Source organism: Mus caroli, unplaced genomic scaffold (assembly GCF_978045245.1).
Source record: "Mus caroli unplaced genomic scaffold, Mus_caroli_1 scaffold_20, whole genome shotgun sequence".
Lineage (NCBI taxonomy): Eukaryota > Metazoa > Chordata > Mammalia > Rodentia > Muridae > Mus > Mus caroli.
The window spans coordinates 40,402,516-40,423,140 of NW_028227275.1; positions in this window are offsets into that span (position 1 = coordinate 40,402,516).

The window sequence follows — 20,625 nt, forward strand, 5'->3', positions numbered from 1 at the left end:
ATCCAACATAATAATTGTGATTTCTTTCTTCCTGTTCTAATTCCTCAGAAAATTATGTCTCCTTCAAAGGTCTGCAGCCTGCTGGCCTGTAGCCTAATCATGATTCTTTTAGCTTCATGCAGTGGTCAGTTACAGAAAAAAGATATAGGGATGATAACAGCCTAAAGGTATTTGCTCTTTGAAGGGTTTGCAAATTAGGTGGGTTAGCATGGATTTAAGGTGTGTGTGTGTGTGTGTGTGTGTGTGTGTGTGTGTGTGTATGTGTGTTATTTCAAAGCTAAAAAGAATTCAGAGTGTTAAGTTCTGAATATCACAAAATTGGCTTAGATGAGTATGTTTAGAATGTTGTTATGGCCACAAATGGGGGCCAACATCAACTTACAAAATGCATAGAAACAAAACCCTAATGGTTGATTCCTGACTCCACACAAGGGGCAGCCATAAAGTGTTTCAAATTGTCTGGTTTCTAAGCTAAAATTTTCCTTGTGTTTAGAACAGAGTTGTCAAAATTGCACTTTGCATGATCGTGGGAGTGACGAGGCCTATGGAATGTTTAATGTCTAATGGCCATCACCAAGAGAGGACTTCACACAAAATGGTCTTCTTCTCTTTGCTATCTCCAGTATTAGAGAAGTCCTTGGCAGATCTAATTACTTTGTAAAAAGCTTTTGCAAAGATCAGAATATGCTGAAGTGCAGCTAGTTCACTGGACCCTGATAATGTGTTTGTTTCCCTGGAGATAACAAAAATAGAAAATATATGATAATGTTAGTGAACCCAGTTTTGCCAAACAGTCCAGGCATAAGGGAGTGATATATGAAGAGTGAAAATAGCAGGCAACCATCACTAATTTCTTTACAATCTTGTGGTTTAAATGAGAATAGTCTCCATAGGCTCCTATATTTGAGTGCTTCATCACCAGGGAGTGGAACTGTTTGAAAGGATTATATCACTGTGGGTGGGATTGGAGGTTTCCAAAGCTATGCAAGGATCAGCCTTCTGTCTCCTTGTCTCTATCTTGTCTATGTCTCTATCTCTGTCTCTCTTTGTCTCTGTGTCTCTCTGTCCCTTGTCTCTGTTTCTGTCTCTGTATCTCTCTGTCTCTCTGTCTCTCTCTGTTTCTCTCTCTCTGTCTCTGTCTCCCCCCACCCCCAACTCTCTCTCTCTGTGAGTGTGTGTGGTTGCAGTTCAGGATGTATCTTTCAACTACTTCTCCAGAACCATGCCTGACTGCCACCATGGTTCCTGCCATGATGATAATGGACTTTGTCTCTGAAACTGTAAGCAATCCTCCAATTAAATGCTTTCTTTTATAAATTACCTTGCTCATGCTGTCTTTTGCCAGCAATAGAACACTGACTTAGACAAATCTACAGTATGTTTATATCCAATTTTCTAACTTCCAGAATTCAAGAAGATAATTCCAGTATTAAGTCCTGCATATAAAACAGGGTGTACGAATAAGATGATGCGAGGGTGCACAGGCCAATCTGATGGGAGTAATTACTCAATTGAGATTCCCTCTCAGCAGATATGCCTAGATTTATGTCTAGTTAACAAAATCTAACAATGACAACTTCTGGTTGAATTATGTTGTTTTTTGGGAAGTTTTTGTAGTCAACCAGAATGATGGCAAAGTCAGACCATTTCTATGGAAGTTAACAGAGCACATAATGAAAGCATTGCTAAAGAGTTGTCTCTGCCTGGGGATTTGTGTGTGGCTAGATGACTTATAGTCAGCTGGGTCCTTAACAAAAGGCTATGTTTAAGCAAATACTTTCTATTGTCCCTTGCCAGGTATGCCAGACAAAAAATTCAGGCCAGTCATTTATTAGCACAGCTGCATGCAGTGATGTTTACAGGTTTTCTGTGTCCTTGTCTCTCTATAGAATATTGTCTTTGCCCATTTACAAAGCCCAGGACAGAGACAATGAAGATATTTCCGAACATATAAGTTACTCACAATGAGTGGAGAGCTACCCTTCTTCAATTGCTAAGAATCTCATGAAATGATTTATATATAATCAGCGTAAAGCATAGATTTGTTCTCTTTTTGGCTTCTAAAAACCTAAATAAATCAGTAGCAATAATAATATACATGGAAAAGAACTTATCTTATTCTTGAAAATCACATGTGGCCACAGCCCTGTGTCCAATTAAAGGGACAGAGTTGGATATCAGGTGTTTTCAATTCCAGTCACATGTCTAGAATAGTTATTTGATAAAGAGGACTAGTGGCTCTTTAGCATCCGTCTCTTAATGACTTCTTGGATTACACAACATATATATTAACTTCTGAAAAGCTTAGTGTGTTTCCACTGGTGAGGTCTTCGATGGGTCTCAAGATGTGTATTAGAATGTCAGGTTTGTCCACAGCCAAACAGTGGATGGAGCCTGCGGACTCTTATAGAAGAACAGGAGGAAGGATTGCAGCCCCTAAGGGGATAGGAACTCCACAGGAAGACCAACAGATTCAACTAACCTGGAACCTCAGGGCTCTCAGAGAATTGCCAACCAAAGAACATACACTAGGCCTCCCCACACAGACATCCAGCTTGGTCTTCATGTAGATCCCAAACAACTAGAGAGGGAATATCCCTAAAGCTGTTGTCTGTACATGGGATGTGTTCTAGTTGGGCTGCCTAGTCTGGCCTCAGTGGGAGGGGAAGCACCTAGTCTTGAAAAGACCTAATGTGTCAGGCTGGGGGGTCCCCACCTCCTCAGAGGAAAAGGGGCAGGAGGAAGGAGGAAGGATTGTGGGAGGGGTGGCTGGGAGGAGGCAGTGAGCCTTATGTAAGGTAAATAAGTAAAAATAATAATAAAAAGTAATAAAAGAAAAAAGCATGTCATATCTGTTTATCAAGCAATGCACTGTAATCTGAATAAAAATTTTAATAAACATAAACTGACATTGTTTAAGCTTGAATGTTTTAGGTTTAAGCTTATGTTGTGCCAATAAATTATCCTATTACCGAAAAGTAGTATTCAATTGATCATAGAAAACATTGCAAATAAAAGCCTAATTGACTGATTATCAAAAGGGTAATGAACCTTCTCATTTGGTAGAGAAATTCTAAAAGGGAAAAAAAATCAAAAAACCTGTACAGAAAGATAATTACTGTATTCGTCTTTTATAAACAGGTATCAAAGTCTTGCACAGATCTGTTCAAAGGTGTTACATTGAATAGTCAAATAGTAAATGGTCCATTGTCTCAAGGTGATTTAAGAGGAAAAATACTCCAGTCAGGTAAAAAGAAAGGAATGTATAATGGACAAGAAACTTATAGAAACCCTGAGTGCACTAACATGCAAAGAAATTGAGATGAAGTAAGAGGGAACTGAAAATGTCTTCATGAAAGAAATTTGACTGGTTATGAATTTTATGATGAGTTGATTTTTCAGTGGACAAAAGGCAAGAAAACATTTGCCATTTCTCAGGACAACTTACAGAACTGTAGTTTCATGTTATGTTGAGGGAAAACGTATTGTGGGCTTTGAGAAGTCTTATAACCTGCTTAGTTTTGTTACATCGTGATATTTATTTTAACAAAACAAAACTTGCCTTTCTGCTTGTTTGTCTTGTTGGAAGGTGCTGTTCTCACTGCAGGAAGCACTGAAGCTGGAGGAGGGAGCACTTTTAAGATCAAAGAAGTCTCTGGGGTGGTGTGCTCCCAGCACATACCCACCCCTACTACATCCTTCACCAAGGTCCTTTTCATTCAGGACTGCTCCCACGTGGAAAGCAAGGTGGGATCAAAGGAAAACAAGAGACATTTGTGCCTTTGTGTATGTATTCTAAAATGTTCTTAGTTCCATGAGTTAAAAAGAAGGCTAGGAATCTTGACTAGCAATGCCCAGGCTGAGATTCTATAGTAAAGTAGTGTGTAATTTCCACGTTGTAGCCACCTTGTGACACTAATGTTCTGACACTCTAATAACTGCCCTTGTCACAATTAGGTGTGAAAATCAATGAAAGGCCTTGGTTCCTGAGACCTGGAGGAATTGCTATGTCAACACTCACAAACAGTAGAAACCTATGAGAACTGTAATTTTTATTTGCATTGTAAGACTCAGGAATGATTACTATTCTATAAACTGAAGGAATCACAAAGTATGAGACTTCATGTCCAAATACAGAAGGTTTCATTTTCCCTAAAACTGAATGGTGGGTTTAGCTGTGGGAACAGGTCACAGTGTAACACAGCATGTGGGAATAGATCACAGTGTAACTGCACCTAGACGTTTTCATATAACACAGAGAAGGCTGAACACAGAGCCAGATGAGAGCCAGAAGCATGTCTGAGCACTCAGAAATTAAATCTTTCTTATATAAATAAGACATTACAGGATTAAACAGAAAGTATCTGCTTCAGCCTGTGTCATACTATGGCTCTAAAATTATTTATGTTCCATTATTTGTTTCAAATCCATAGCAGCAGTAAATCTTAAAACTCTGTAAAGTTAGAGAATTTCTTCTCAGTTCACAGACAAGCAATGTTGAGCAAGAACTTAGTTCAGTAACCCTAAATATGATCTCAGGATAGTCACGTCATGACCGGACACAATAGCTTCATTCTCTGGGAAGCTCAAACTCTGCCAAAAGTGGATCATACAGTTTAGGCAGAGGCAGCATCAGATCCAAGATACAGATTTTCAAATAGCTTCTCGCATGAGCTATTTTTTTTCCTTTCTTTATTTTCCTTACTCCCCTTTACTTATCAAGGTACACATTTATGGATTCATCTTAAAATAATTGGACAAAAACTGGGCAGGCATCTCCACTTCTTGCTATCAGTATAAAATCCATCCAACTTAAGGTATAGTGTTTAGGTATATCTTTCTAGAATTAACAGAATGATAAAATAAAATGAAACGATTCTCTTGATGGTGTGGAAAGGGTTTTATGGATTAAGTATACATGTGTGGCATGAATGGACATATATGTGCATGCTCATATCTATATGTGTGTACATACATATCTGTTTGCAAGTATATACTGCTTGTATTGTTGCTTGTATGCTTTGTATGTTTGTTGAGACCACAGATTGATGTCTCATGCCTTCCTCTTCTATTCTCCACATTATATATTGCAGCATGGTCTCTCATTAGAATCAAAGGTTTACTGACTTGTCTAGTCTAGCTAGCCATCTATCCTGTATTAATAAGTTCTGAGGATCCGATTTTCTTTTCAGATGAGAAGACTCCTGAGATCAGCTCCTTTACCCACTGAGCCAGCAGCTGTATGGTGTTTTGGTTTGGTTGTATTGTGTTGTTGTTATTGTTGAAACTGATCCAAATCTCCAGCTGTGTACTTGCCCATGTATAACTAGTCTCAAACGTGCTACTGTGTGGCATTCTTGTAGAACACTGAATTAACCAAGCTACATTATTTTAAGTGACAAACCTCCTATTGGGGTTTCACTTTTTAATTTGTCTGTGGAGATCCAGTTCTGCTTTCTCATTTTAATGAGCAGATACTGTCTAGCAAGAAGAGTTAGTGGCTAGATTCCCGAGAAAGACTCAGGGACTAGAGGAAGGTGTGAAGACTTTCTGTTGTGGAACCAGTACTGTGGGACTATGCAACATATTATCTTGATGAAGACATTAATGAGGAAAGCCTGGTTCCATGACCAGCCTGACACTCTGTGTGCATGTGGAGAGTGCACATAGGAGAATAAACTCAGAGTTCACTTTGGGACTGTAGGGAATTCCAGACCATGTCTAAAAACTGATATTTAGATTCTTATTAGTCTAGAGGGAAATTTGTTCTTTTCTGTAGCTATGGATGAAAATTCCTCAATGACTACAAGTTTAAATGCATCTCAATGTGAAGGAGGGACAGGAAAGAAAAGGCAACGTTCAAACATGGACCTTAGCACAATGTGGTAGCTAGTTTCATGAGAATGTAGTGTTTACATTCTGGTTTTCATTTCTGATTACAGAGATGTTCCTAAAAGGCTGATGTTGTATTACTCTGAAGTAATTTCACCCCAGTTTAGAAGTTAGTTTGGCCTCTTTTTTCCTTCAACAATAATATTTTTTATTGATTCTTTGGTAATTTCACATTATGCACCAGATCAGACACACTTCCCAGTTCTTCCATGTCTGTCCTCCCCATTGTGATCTCCCTTCCTTAAACAAAATGAACAGAAATCCAAGTCTAATTTACGTTATCTACATACTCAAGGAGCATGGTTATTAGTAACTCTGTGGTTACACAGTGCACTCACATCAACATGACTTTCCCATCCCCATCCCAGGCAGCGAAGCCTGGGCATATTACCAAGGCTACAGTCAGCAGCATAGACTACATACATCCACAGGGATCGTGGGCTTCATCATGATCTGAGGCAGCAGCATGGACCACTGACACCCACATGGCCTTGGGAGACATCAAGGACCATGGTGGTCTTTTTAGGAGATACAGTCCTCAAAGTGAACTGTTCCTCATCTGCCACCTTCTTTGTTGCCTAGAGCCAGGGTGATCCCATGGCTCAGCAGCTTGTTCAGGAGCTGCGTCCGCATCTGCATAAGCTCCAGGCTGCTGCACACTACCCCACCGACCTTACTAGGCAAGGACCAGTTCCACTGTTGACCTCATCCCTCTCTCATACCCATCACTGCCATCACATCTCCAGTTCGGTGTTTTTACACAGACCATGTACTGCTCCATTTTTTTGTTTGTCCCATCTCTCTATCACATATTTGTCCATCATAGTGGTGCCTGCCTCTGAGGCAAGGTAGCCTCTTGTTTTTTATCAGGCTGTTTACTTAAGCGATTTAGTGACAAGGCTAAAACTTCATTAAGTTTATTGAATGGTCAGTGAAGAGTCAAAAGGCTGTGGAAGGAATACTGAGAATCAAAGAGGAAATGCAGGGTGTGAAGTCCTTGTCCTAGGTGGGCTTGATAGTGATAGAATTTCATAAGTGAAATACTGAAATCCTCACAGTCCAGGAAAAGAAAACTCCCAGCACCCTATGGGTGCCTGCTAATGGCTTTCAGACAATATATGGGTCCCTTGCTCTCATCCTTAAGACATAGCTAACAAAACATAATTTGGTCCTTTTGTATTAGTATTTTCTGAAAAGTCAGTGGCACTTTTCAGATTACAGAAATAGTATACTTTTCTTCTCTTTATTTGTTAAACACCTGATCTGTCAGGTATGTCTGGTCTGTTCTTAATGATCTCCTCTGGCAACTAGATCTACTGAGAGAAGTCAGGCATGGAAAAAAAAGAGCCGTGGGAGAATGTTCTTGCTTTTCTCTGGAGTACACTTTCATGAAGGAGAGTAATGATACAACATCATCTTTCTTATCTTTGCCCTAAGAACTCTGAAGGTCTCTGTGTTCCTTCATTAGAACAATGATTTCTTGAGTGTCTTACTTCATCTGGGGCAGAGAGATATGGTTATAGAGTCTCAGTAACAATTTAAAATCATGAAGGTTCTCTGATGATTTCTAAAAGGAACAATAGGTTGAGTTCATCTCTCCAAACATATAAGGCAATGCCATTTTTTATGCAAGTCTTGACAAAATGTAGAGAAGTTGGGGAAACATCTTTAGAGTTGACATTTTCTTATAGGGAAATTATGATTAATAAGAAAAAGCAGTGTGGAACTAAACAGTGGAGAAAGAGTCAAGGGAGAGGGTAGCTGTTGTATGCACATATTGAATGTGGAGGAAGAAATACACTTAATTAAAGGGGCAGGATTCTTTCTGACTTCAAGGTCCAAGTCAATAGTGAATTTCATCCAGAGGGCTTCCTGTCTGTCTCTTTTCTCTCATCTTCTAGGCATATGGATTTTTGTGTGCCCAATGGCTTAGTCAGCTAATCTATTATCAGATCTTTATTTTCTCAGCTTTCATCTGTTTCTTGCTCTTGTTCACATGCTGGACTAAGAACATGACAGACTGAGACATAAAGGCATACATAATTCAACTTTCTCAGATGCAGAACACATCCTAATTCTTTTTTGTAATTCAGTAACAAACAAAGCATTCCAAGTAAATCTATGTCTTAATGTCCTGGTCTTTAGCAAATAATGGGTGGCATTTCTAAAAATACCTTATATATAAAATTCCTGTATGGGATTTACCACAAGCCTCATTTCCCCCATATTCTCTTCCTAAACTCACTAAATCTGGTGATAATACAAAAGTGTGGACACCAGCCATCAGGAAACAGAGGCTGAAAGAGTGTCCGGGCCACTGAATATCAACTCTTGAGTTACTCATTGGAGAGGCAGCAGGCAGACAAGAATAATCAGATCAGAAACATACCACCATTACACAAGGAGGTATCACATCATTTAAATAAACCCAGCTCACATAAAAACTTGTCAGATCAGTAAAATGAGGATCAGTAGCTCACACTTCAGAGGATTGTAAAAGATAATCAGTGTAAGGATTTAATTGATGCTAACGATGAACAGAGCAGGTAGCTCTGCCTGTAAGGCACGGTTCACAGTAGTGAGCAGTGCAGTCATTCACTGAATATTAACAGAACCAGACTTTTGTGAGGAACGTTTGCACACATTATTAGATTGACTCGCCCCCCCCCCCCCTTGTTTTGTGTGTGTGTGTGTGTGTGTGTGTTTTGCCAGAGACTGAACTCTGAGCCTCATGTGTGCTAGGCAAGCACTCTACAACAGACCTAAACCCCAGCTCAAGTTTTGCTTTTTTATACTTTGTTCTTGCTTTTCTGGAACTCACTCTGTAGCAGGTAGGCTTAGTATTCTCATTCTACCTGCCTCACCCTCCATATAGATAGTTTTAACATCCACATCTGGCATATATTTGCATTTTATAACAGGTCTTCTTGAGTTTGGATCCTTCTCCTCTTTTCTTCTTTCTTTCTTCTCTGTATCACATACTTATGGTACAAGGTATGTATCACAGGAAGAAAATGAATGTAGAAAACATTAATTATTCGGTACCAGTTGGTTTTAGTATACCATTGACTACTTGTTACATCAAATTATCAATATTCTCCTTAAAACAGTCTTTCAAATTGTCAAAATATACTAATGTACTTTGGAGTATTAACTAGCCACTCAGCGAAGTCATGAGATTTGTAGCTCATCATAAGCATCCCACAAGCTATATGTGAAGGACTTGGACTAACACTGTTAAAACTTATGAAAAAAATGATGCTGCTTTTAAACGTAGAAATATCAAAGGTCTCAAGACAAACATAATACTCTTCTTGGTCTTTTTGAAAACAACATGAGAAAAAACCTTACTGTCATCCTGCCAGACACTACATAAATAAAACACTGCACAAAATACTCTGAAACCAAAGTGTGTATCACAGGAATAAAATGCCAGTTAACTAAGGATGACCACTGAAGTAATTTAAAAGTTCTTTACCTTATCAATATTATAGTCATCAGGGAAATCTAAATCAAAACCACCCTGAGATTCCACCTTCCACCAATCAGAATGACTAAGATCTGATTTTTTGTGATCCGTCACTTAAAAAGTGATAGAATATGCTGGCGAGGATGTGGAGAAAGAGGAACACTTCCATTGCTGGTGAGGATGCAAACTGGTACATTCACTCTGGAAATCAATCTGGCGGTTCCTCAGAAAATTGGGAATAGGTCTATCTGAAGACCCAGCTATACCATTCCTGGGTATATACCCAAAAGATAGCCCAGCATACCACAAGGACATGTGCTCTACTATGTTCATAGCAGCCTTATTTGTAATAGCCAGAAGCTTAAAACAACTGAATGTCCCTCAACCAAAGAATCGATACAGAAAATGTGGTTCATTTACACAATGGAATACTACTCAGCTATTAAGAACAAGGACATCCTGAGTTTTGCAGGCAAATGGATGGAACTAGAAAATATCATCCTGAGTGAGGTAACCCAGACCCAAAAGGACATGCATGGTATTTACTCACTGATAAGTGGATATTAGCCAAAATGTACAGAATACCCATGATACAACAATATCGTTGTTCCCGTCTAAATGAAATGCAGAGACAAAAATGGAGCAGAGACTGAATGAAAGACCATCCAGTGACTGGCCCAACTTGAGATCCATCCCATCCCATGCACAGTCAGCAAACCCTGACACTACTGATGCCATGTTGTGCTTGTATACAAGAGACTAGCGTGACTGTCCACTTGCTGAGGTCCTGCCTCAGAATGAGGAGGGTCCAGAGAAAGGCAGGAATGGGTACTGTGCTGATTCAATAATGACTTGGAATCAGTGGTAGATGCAAACTGCTAGTTCTGGTACTCTCTGTGTTCCCTGACTCTTCTTTATACTTCATCTTGATCCTAATTCATTCGGAGAGAGCCTGAACACAATCTTTTATTTACTTAAGCTACATCATCAAGGCTTTGATCATTGTTAACAATTATCAGGAATTCTTAAATTTACATAAACTCTTTCAGTTCTGGATCAGCACTCTCCATCCCCATTTCCTTAGAGCAAAACCAAGCACCCAGCAAAAGCACATTTCTTCATAGGTTTACACAGCCTATTCCTTATGGGTAGCTGGGTCCAGCTCTTCTAGGTTTCTAGTACAGCAGACAGCAGTCTTCAGTAACTGCTCCCATGAAAGAATAGAAAAATGACAAATTACTAAAATTAAAGTAATTCCTCACAAAGTTTTGAATTTATGTAAGTAAAACAGTTGGGTCTCTAATATTTTTCCAGGCATTGTTATCTTCAAGTCTTCAGTCAGCTAGAAAAACAGAGCCCTAACTTTTATATGCTTCTACATAATCTTTTAATTCTTTAATCTTCATTTCCTTATCCTATCAATTCCTCATGCACTTTCCTTCTAATACTATTTATTCCTAAATCATATATAGATATATATATAGATCTATCTATCTATCTATCTATCTATCTATCTATCTATCTATCTATCTATATATGTATATGTGTGTATATACTCCTATTTTTCTATCCATGACCTTTAACTCTCTATACTTAATGTCTCTTAGTTCATCCTGGATAATCAATGCAACAGTCAATGGACCAAAGGGTACACATGCTTTCTCATGATCCCAAATTCGGGGCCAAGTCTGGCAGTGAGCCATTTCTAAAAAGGACCATGTAAGCTTTTTATGGCCCTTATGATTATGTCATAGATCCTTGTCTAGATCCTTTCCCATGACCCTGAAGGCCAAGTGGAGTGCCTGTTCCTCATCTTCCACAGCCTCATGACCATCTCCATTCCTCATCCCTGAAAACTACATCTGTTTCATTTACTATGGCACACCTCCCCTTACACAGCCCTGCCAGACCCAGAATTTCCCCCTTTTTGTTTTAATTTGAAAGCATGTAAATCGAGTGTGAGTGAATTTACTGTCCCTGGATCTGCTTGATGAAGACTGGAAGAAGAAACAATACAAGAAGAAATAAGCTCAGAGCAATTCCACCATTAATCAACAGGATGATGACGAGACATATTCACTCACTGCAGAAGCAAAGACACCAGGCACTTCTTCCACAGAAGTAGATCCAGTGTCTGTGTCACCTGTCTCAACTGTTCTTCAATGGAGATTCTCAGCATCAATAGACAATTGAGTATTATTCCATCAACCTAGAATTTTATTTCATTCATCCTCAGAAACATTAGACTCTAAAGGAGTAACACAGACCCAGCGGAATAATGAGTGCCACTGAACTGAAAGCCCAGTCTTAATATTTTGAATTTGACTTCCCATAAAGAGAATTGCTTCCGTCAAGGCATTAAGTCTATTCTGAAGACCACTGTCAATTGTCTCTTGTAACAGTAATGCTACTGAAACATTTTTGATAGCTGATGCACATGATGAGCAATATGAACTTCTCTAACCAAAGATATGGTGGATAATGCAAAACTAGAGAACACTCTAGTTAATGCAGTAATCCCCAATATTAGGGATGTCACGAATCTTTTTGATCTTTTAAGCATTAGAGTGGCTTGATGAAAAGCCTTGGTTCCAGGATTAGAAAACCAAGAGCCAAAAACGTTAACAGGCAATAAAATATAAGGTGGCTGACAGAGTATGATATAAACATCCTTAGAAGATGGTCCAGTACAATTGGACAAAACACAATTAATATATTTGATAAAAGAGGCTCTACCAGCAGCTGACTGAGACAGATGCAGATACAGCCAACCATTGGCCTGAAGTCAGGGACCCCTATGGAAAAGTTAGGGGAAGGATGGAAGTAGGTGACGGTTTTGGCAACCCCATAGGGAGTCCAACAGTATCAACCAACCTGGACCCCTCAGGTCTCCCAGAGGCTAAGCCATCAATCAAAGAGCATATATGGGCTGGTCTACAGTCCCCTGCACATATGTAGCAGAGGACTGCCTTATCTGACCTCAGTGGGAGAGGATGTGCCTAATCCTGTAGAGACTTGATGTCTCAGGGAAGGGGGATAATAGGGTTGTGTGAGGGGTTGGGCTGGGGAAGCACTCTCTCAGAGGCAACAGGGAGGAGGTGGAGCACTCTGGGAGGGGGGTCAGCATTTGGAAGTGAATAAATAAAATAATTTAATAAAAATAAAATTGAAATAATATATAATGGTAAAATTATCATCAGAACAAACAGAGATTTAATTTATGATTTGCCCTGGGATGTAGCAGTAATTTTACTTAGCACTAAGAACTTCAAATGTTCTAGAAAAGTTTTTATTATTGCTCTTTGTAATTCCTCCAAAGAAACTTGATAGGTTTGATGACACCTGCAAACTTCCCTTTGATACTGGTTTTATATACCATGAAATTCAGTAAATAATCAGTGTTTTTAAAAAAAAGAGACCAAAAGCAAACCTATAATAGTATATACTAGATAGAGAAATGTTTTTATAAGGTATAAATGTATATATGTAATTTATATACATATATATCCATAAATTATAAATTATATCCATAATTAAAAAACTAAATTCTATGAAATCCACAGAGGTAGATCATCTAACTTAACCAGAGAGCAGAAATGCTCAGAAAAGACATTATAGCAAAACTGTTACTTTATGCTTGAGGATTCGAATGATTTGATCTGTCAACAAATCAGGGATCTTAAAGATCTCCCTATTCCACTAATCTCAGAGCTGCTTCCTTAGCATTGCTCCAACTTCATCAGCAAATTTTACCTCTGAGAAATTCATGTTCACACTCAGTTCCAAACACTTTTCCTTTACTCTTCCAGGAAACTCTTCTTTTCTTATATTTCTCAGGTCTTTAACAACAATCAAAAAGGCTTAGTTTGATCCACTTGCAAATTTTGTTCAGAATGTGAGTCTCCAGAACCTCTATAGATATCTAGAAAATTCACTATGTAAATGAAAACTCCTGCAAAGGAGGGTTTATAGAAACTGGTGGACTGGTAAAATTTCTGTGCTGTGGAGCGATTAGAATGCCGCATGTCCAGAGACCAGTTGCCTTGTCTTGGAGTCATTCTAGCCCACCAGAAGAGCTATGCATGTCCCCCACCACCATGTCTTAACTAATACCTTGTAACTCATAGATAGAAACTTTTTGGATACTATTAACTCACTAACCCCCCTGATCCCTAAGCTAGGTTTTGTCATCAGACCTATAGAAAGTTTTCTTATCTTGCTGTAACAACCTCCAATGTAGCCAGAAATGTATCTTACACTTTCGCTGATTTGTGACTTTCTTTTGATCTATCATACATCAGGAAACCAAGTCTACATTTGGACTAATGTAAATTTGTGTTCTTGGGCCATGGTCATTCAAAAGTGTTACAGCATAAACTATTTTTAGAGAGAGACAAGTGCTGCAATTTTTATATTAGCACTTGCTTATCATACGCCAACATCAAACATTTTGCCTTGGCAATGGTGTGACAATACACATTCAGTAGAGACAATACTGGACTTTGAGTCTCACTCATCCCATAGGCATTTGGTCCCTGGAAGGAGCTCTTGTGTAGTGGTTAACAAGAGCAAGATGTATCATCAGTTAGCTCAGTACCATAAGGAAAGATGATCTTCATGCCACACTGCAATCCACTGCTAAGCTGTTGTATTTGTTATATTTGATGTATATGTGCATTGTTTTATAAGGATATTTCTACTTAATATGTGCTTCTCAATGAGCAACATCATGATAAATGGTAAGTAAATGATAAACGATACATAAAAAGTGGAAGCCGCATTTTGGTTCATGTTGTTTCATTTGCCACTTGGATCATTATTATTGCTCCACTAGCTTGATTTCCTTTCAAAACATTCCAAGCTACCCCTAACTCCACAGCCAAAGTGATCAAGTGAACACACAAATTAAGCACAATAGATTATCCTTTCTTAGACACAAACCCTTTAAAGATTTCTCAGCCATATTACTTGCTTTTCTCACTACATTCCCATATTTCCTCCACTCCATTCACAAAAAGCTTCCTTGTATTTTCTACGTACTCCACTGCCTTAGCAATGGCAACTCTACTTGGATCAGTCTTCCAAGCATGGTGCTCATGACATTACTCCATTACCTTTACAACTTTAACCCAATGTCATTGTTCCTCAAAAGCCAACTGTGAAAACCCAAATAAAGTTACCAAGTCACCCCTACTTCCTTCTGCTCTCCATATCTTTTCCAATTTCTCCATAATTCTCATGTGCTTCTGATCCCTTGTCTGGACATGGATCTGGAATGTTTGCCCGAAGCCTCTGTTCTGAATGCATGGGGAGCAGGGCAGCCTGTGGTGTTATCAGGAGGTGGTTGAATCTTCAGGAGGTAAGACCTAGTAGAAGGAAGTGTGCTCACTGGGTTATGCCCTTGAAGGAGATGTTGGGATCCTATTCCTTTCCTGTCACTCTTTGATTTTTGGCAACCATGAGGGGAACAGGCCTCATCCAGCTTTGTGCTCCACCATGGTGTTCTGAATCACTACCTGATCAGCAATTGAAACTATCAGCCATGGACTGATAGGTCTGAAAAGGAGGCAAAAAACCTCTCCACTCCTTTAAGATGAGTTCCCTGCTTCTTTTGTCACAATGATAGAAAGCTAAGATTATGTTTTCCTAAATAATTTATTTTTAAATTTGACTCTTTTTTTCTCATTTTTTATTAGATATTTTCTTTATTTACATTTCAAATGCTATCCCGAAAGTTCCCTATACCCTCCCCCTTTGACTCAGTTTTAATGCATAGTGTTTATTCTGTGAAAGCAACAGGAGGGCAGGGATTTCTCTCCATTTGCATTCCTAGCATTCGAAGAAGTTTTATAGTTGTAAAAGGAAGCATACAATTATGAAGGAAGGGTCAGGGAAGAAGGGAGAAAAGAAAGAAAGGGAGATAAATGATTGGAGAGATGGCATGAAGAAATAGAAGCAGAAAGGAAATGAAAGCTAACAACGACATAATTGAGTACTCTATGCAATGAGATCTATGGGGGTAAAGTTTCACTCTCTAAACATGGTATTGATCTTCAATCTCAAGAACTCAAGGCAGCTGGGAGTGATGGATGAGCCAATTTGAAGTCCTTCAAATTTTATTAATATATCTGGGACTTATTATTGAAAACCTATAAATATTCTTTCTCTTTCAACCCTTCTCTTCTTCTCTCTCAGTTACCAGTGAATCCTAAACCATTCCTCTACTTTGTACCTGGACCTTTCGAAAGCTGAATTCTATTTTCTCTCTGTTGTATTGCTATGTGCCATTGTGTTGCAATGTGCCATTGTAGTTGCTATGTGCCATTGTATAGATATGTGCCATTGTGTTGCTATGTGTTGCTATGCACTTGACAATTATAATTTCTCCATGGTTGGACATCTTCATCTATGACCCAAAAAATTGGACAGGGTCAAGAGGTGACAACAATTATGATGTCCTTTTCTTTTATTTGGTTAATAATATTATACTGATATACTTTTAATACTAATCATTAAATATCAAGGAAGTAGGCAAAGGCTTTTGTTTTGTAGGATACTGTAACATTTTTCTAACTTTAAAAGTATTTCAAATTTTTAAAATTTAAAAATATTATGTACTTTTATTTGATGATTCTATTATTTTAAAGTATTGTCTGGAAAAGAACGTATGTCAAATACAAACCCTCCCCTAGAGCTTATATAGGAAAATGCTGTTATGGGTCATCTAAGAACTGCTATCACAATGCCAGTCAAAGAAATGGGAGACAGGATGTGTGGCTAAAAGATGATTTCTATTCAAGTCGAGTTGAGTCCAGCAGAATCCATATACCTATGGTTCCCCTTGGATTCTCCATACCATTACTACTTAAATCTCCTTGCTGTCCACATGGTTTCCTTTTTATTTATTCTGCATATACTTACTAAGTAAGACCTTGTATGCATGTAGTAACACAAAGTTTGTGGGATTAACCAATGATATTTAATTGGATTTAAGGCCCACTCTATGACAAGATGCTGTTGAGTATGTTTGTGGTGGCCACCTCTGCTGTACATGCAGCCTACCCTTAAGAGTAGTGAGATGTCCTTTGAGGAAACTAAATTTTCATTTGCAAGTGGTTATAAGTTGGAGATTGATTCTGGGTTAGGGCTGGAGACATGTTTCCACGTCTCCTTTCTTTGTCCCACAAAAAGACAATGAAACTCCTATTAAGCCTGGTTCCAGAACAGAATGAAGGGGAATCGAGGTCTCTTCCTGACAAGGGGGCTGTGAGAGCAGGGCACCACACCTGAACAAAGCTTAAGCTCATTTTACTCTCTTGGGAATATGGCAGAAAACGTTTTATAAATGGTTCTGTTTGGATATGGCTTTCTTTTGATCTTCTTTTTTGTTCTCTTTCATTTTTTTCTTCTTCTGACATTCTTTGGTGTTGAATAAATGATACCATAAGAGAACAGGAGATTCTCTTCTCTTCTTTTTTATTTTCTTTTCACCTGAAATGTAATTATTGTACTAATAGTAGCCAATATTTATCAATTTATTTATTTATTTCTTCAATTCTTTTAGCAATCCATAAGAAGTTTCCAATTCTACCATTCATAAAAGACATTGCTGATGATGTAGCAGAGCAGAAGGCTGCCCACAGTCACAGGTGTCCTGGCTGATTGGGGTTTTGGATAGCAGCCACTTCCTAACATCTGGAGAGACCTCTTATTCACAGTGGATGCATTCTCAGTCACAATAACAGATGGTGACACATTGACATAATAGTTAAAGAGAAATGATGATAACAAAAACCAAAACTAAAACCAATCCAAACCAAACCAAACCATACCATACCAAACCAAACCAAACCAAACCAAACCAAACCAAACCAAACCAAACCAAACCAAACCAAACCAAACCAAACCAAACCAAACCAAGCAACAACAACAACAACAACAACAAAAAACAAAAACAAAAACAAAAAAAAAACCAAAAAAACAAAACCAGCAAGACCACTGGAGAGGAGAAGCATTCCCTGGTAATTCCAAATGTTCTCATCCTGCAAGAAGTCAAAGAAACATTAACCAAACAGTTGAAGATTAACCCTTTAATAATCTGTCTTCTGACTCCACCTGGTGGAAACACTAAAATTCATATAAAATGAGCTCCTCAGAAGGACTGTAGACGCAATACTTTGAGGTAATCATATGTCAAGTGCCCTCAGTCCCATAATATGCCCCTCTTAAACACAGTTTTCCAATGTATTTTAGAGGTTCAAAATCCCTATATAGCTCATTGTACAAAGTGATTTCTGGTTAGCTCATATCTATGAGAAGTCCTGGCAAGGAGCTACACGTATTAGTAACAAGTCATAGAAGGAAACACAGGGGTAGTGATAATTGAAATTTCAGTTCTATATCACTATCATAAGAATTTCTCCAACTTATTCATTCCTTAGCTGGAATGTCGGGACATCTCAGTTGTTTTTACTATGAATTTTCTGTAAAGACCATGTTTTAGAGTAATTCATAGGTGGATAGGCTAGGATAACACTTTCTTTATTCATCTTCTCACAGCAGCAGACCTTTAATTTCTGCTTCTAGGGAACGGAAATTTCAAATAGCATCAGGCATCTGCCTATAGTGGTCTTGAAAACCTTGTGGAAAGTTAATTTCCTCCAGCTGTGTAGCTTATTTTGGTCCTCTATTCCTAAATGGTGCTTTGTCTATGAATGGAGTCTTTTATTTAACATACATTTAATACATTTAATTTCTTTTGAGAATTTCCTACCTGCGTAGTATACTTTACTCCTCCATTTCCCTTCCTAGCTCCTCCTCTAAATTCTGACCTTCTTCTCAATTCATAATCTCTTCTATAATTATTATCATGCATTATTATGGACATGTGAAAAGGAGACAGTGCAAGAAGCAAATGACTATCCAACATCTCGCTACTGTAGAGCTTCGGGGAACTTTGGGGTTTTTGTTGGTTTGTTTGTTTTTGAAAATTACTTATTTTACTTTTGTGAGATTATAATTACCTCACTTCCGCTTTCCCTTTTCTTTCTTCAAATCTTTCGACACCCTTTCCTTGCTCACTTTTAAATGTATTGCCTCTTTTTCATTAATTGCTGGTTCTTTGTACTGACTAGTGTGTCTTCAGCAGGTGGAGTCGGAGACCAGTTTACTAAAGAGTTATACCTCAGAAGTTCATGGGATGATGTGATGATGCCAGTTTTTTATCATATTTAACTGTTGTGCCAATATGACCTCACTTATGGATATGACTTAAGGCTCACACTTCTGCTTCAAAGAAAAACTTATTACAGATGATTCAAGAAAAATTATATATATATATATATATATATATATATATATATATATATATATGAATGTCACAGAGATTTAGATGAATTTAGAAGAGAAACAAACATATAAATGCCAGGAATAGGAGTGGCTGTCTATACTCACTGTCAATATTATTTGCACTCATTCATTGCATCCATTAAGTAAGCTATGGAACTGAACATATGGGGGAGATAGAAATCAAACAAATAATATCACATATATATATATGTGTATATATAAAACACTATAAATTCTATAAATGTTATAAATAACATTTTAAAAGAGAATGAGTGATATGGGGATGTAATTTTAATTAAGATGCTAGTATGCTAGTGAATATAATTTCTTTAAGTGACTGTTAAGTATAGACCTAACAATGTGAATAGGAGTTGGTCAGATTCAGAACCACAAAGGTTTGTTCGCTTAGCAGGTAACTGAACCAGAAATAATTAATCTGTTTCATACACATGTAATATCACTAGGACTATTATTTTAACAATTTTTAAAATATGGGGTAAATATATATTCAGAGATTTAAGTGTGTGTGTGTGTTCATGTGGTAAATGGAGGAAATCTTAGCATTGCTATAGAAACCTACACATGATCTTAGCCAAAAGGCTGAGAAACAATGCTGTAGAAATCTGTAAAATATACTTTGGATAAATTGAGATTTGCCCATTATATTTGCTTCATGTCATACAAGGAAGTAGACATAATAAATTTATTGTCAAGCCCATGTTTCCTACACTACTTCCCAATGTAATTTGCAAGAACATGAAGAGAATTTTCCTTGTATTTTGTTAGCTGATTTCTTAGTCCATGACATTAAGTAGCAGATCAGGTTCTTTTCAACTTAGGGGACATAAAGACAATAAACTTAAGTTATGCCTATAAACTGTAAACTTAAACCTGTTAGAGACTTTGTCATTCCTTTTATTTTTTTAACATGTATTGTATGAATACAGTGTAATAGAAATAATTGACTGTATTTGATCATTGCTAAACCATTTTCTTACATTGAAAGATTTCCTTCTGACTCTAGATAGAAAGCAATTCATTGCCAGAGATAAGATGAATTAAGTTTTAAACCCCATTTCAACCTTCAGAATTAATAGATATTTCTTTTGGGCACCTAGGCAAGGTTCACAGAGAAAATCATTCAAAATAAGCTGCAGCAATGACCCCCATGAAGATTACAGTATTTATGAATGGATATAACTAAGTATAAATATAACTTTTGCTTTTTTTTTCCTTTTGATAGTCCTATATTGAACCTGGGTGTGATGGTTTGTATATCCTTGGACCAGGGAGTGGCACCATCTGAAGGTGTGGCCTTGTTGGAATAGGTGTGACCTGGTTGGAATGGGTGTGTCACTGTGGGTGTGGGTATAAGATCCTCACCCTAGTTGCCTGGAAGTCAGTCTTCCACTAGCAGCCTTTGGATGAAGACATAGAACTCTTGGCTCCTCCTGTGCCATGCCTGCCTGGATACTGCCATGCTCCCACCTTGATGATAATGGACTGAACCTCTGAACCTGTAAGCCAGCCCCAATTAAATGTTGTCTCTTATAAGACTTGCCTTGGTCATGGTGTCTATTCACAGCAGTAAAACCCTAACTAATACAGAAGTTGGTACCAGGAGTAGGGTATTGCTGTGATAGGCCTGACCATGCTTTTATTTGAAAGAATGTGGATTTGGGGACTTTGTATTTGGAAAGCAATGGAATGCTTTAAATGGGGCTTAATGGGTCATCCTAGTAGAAATATGGAAGATTTTGTTGCTTTGAGTAATTTGAACTGTGTTGACCTGGCCCAAGAGATTTCAAAGAAGAAGAATTTCAGAATGTGGCATAAAGACTGTTTTTGTGGTATTTTGGTGAAGAATGTGGCTAATTTTTGCCCTTGTCTGAAAAGTATGCCTGAAACTAAGATAA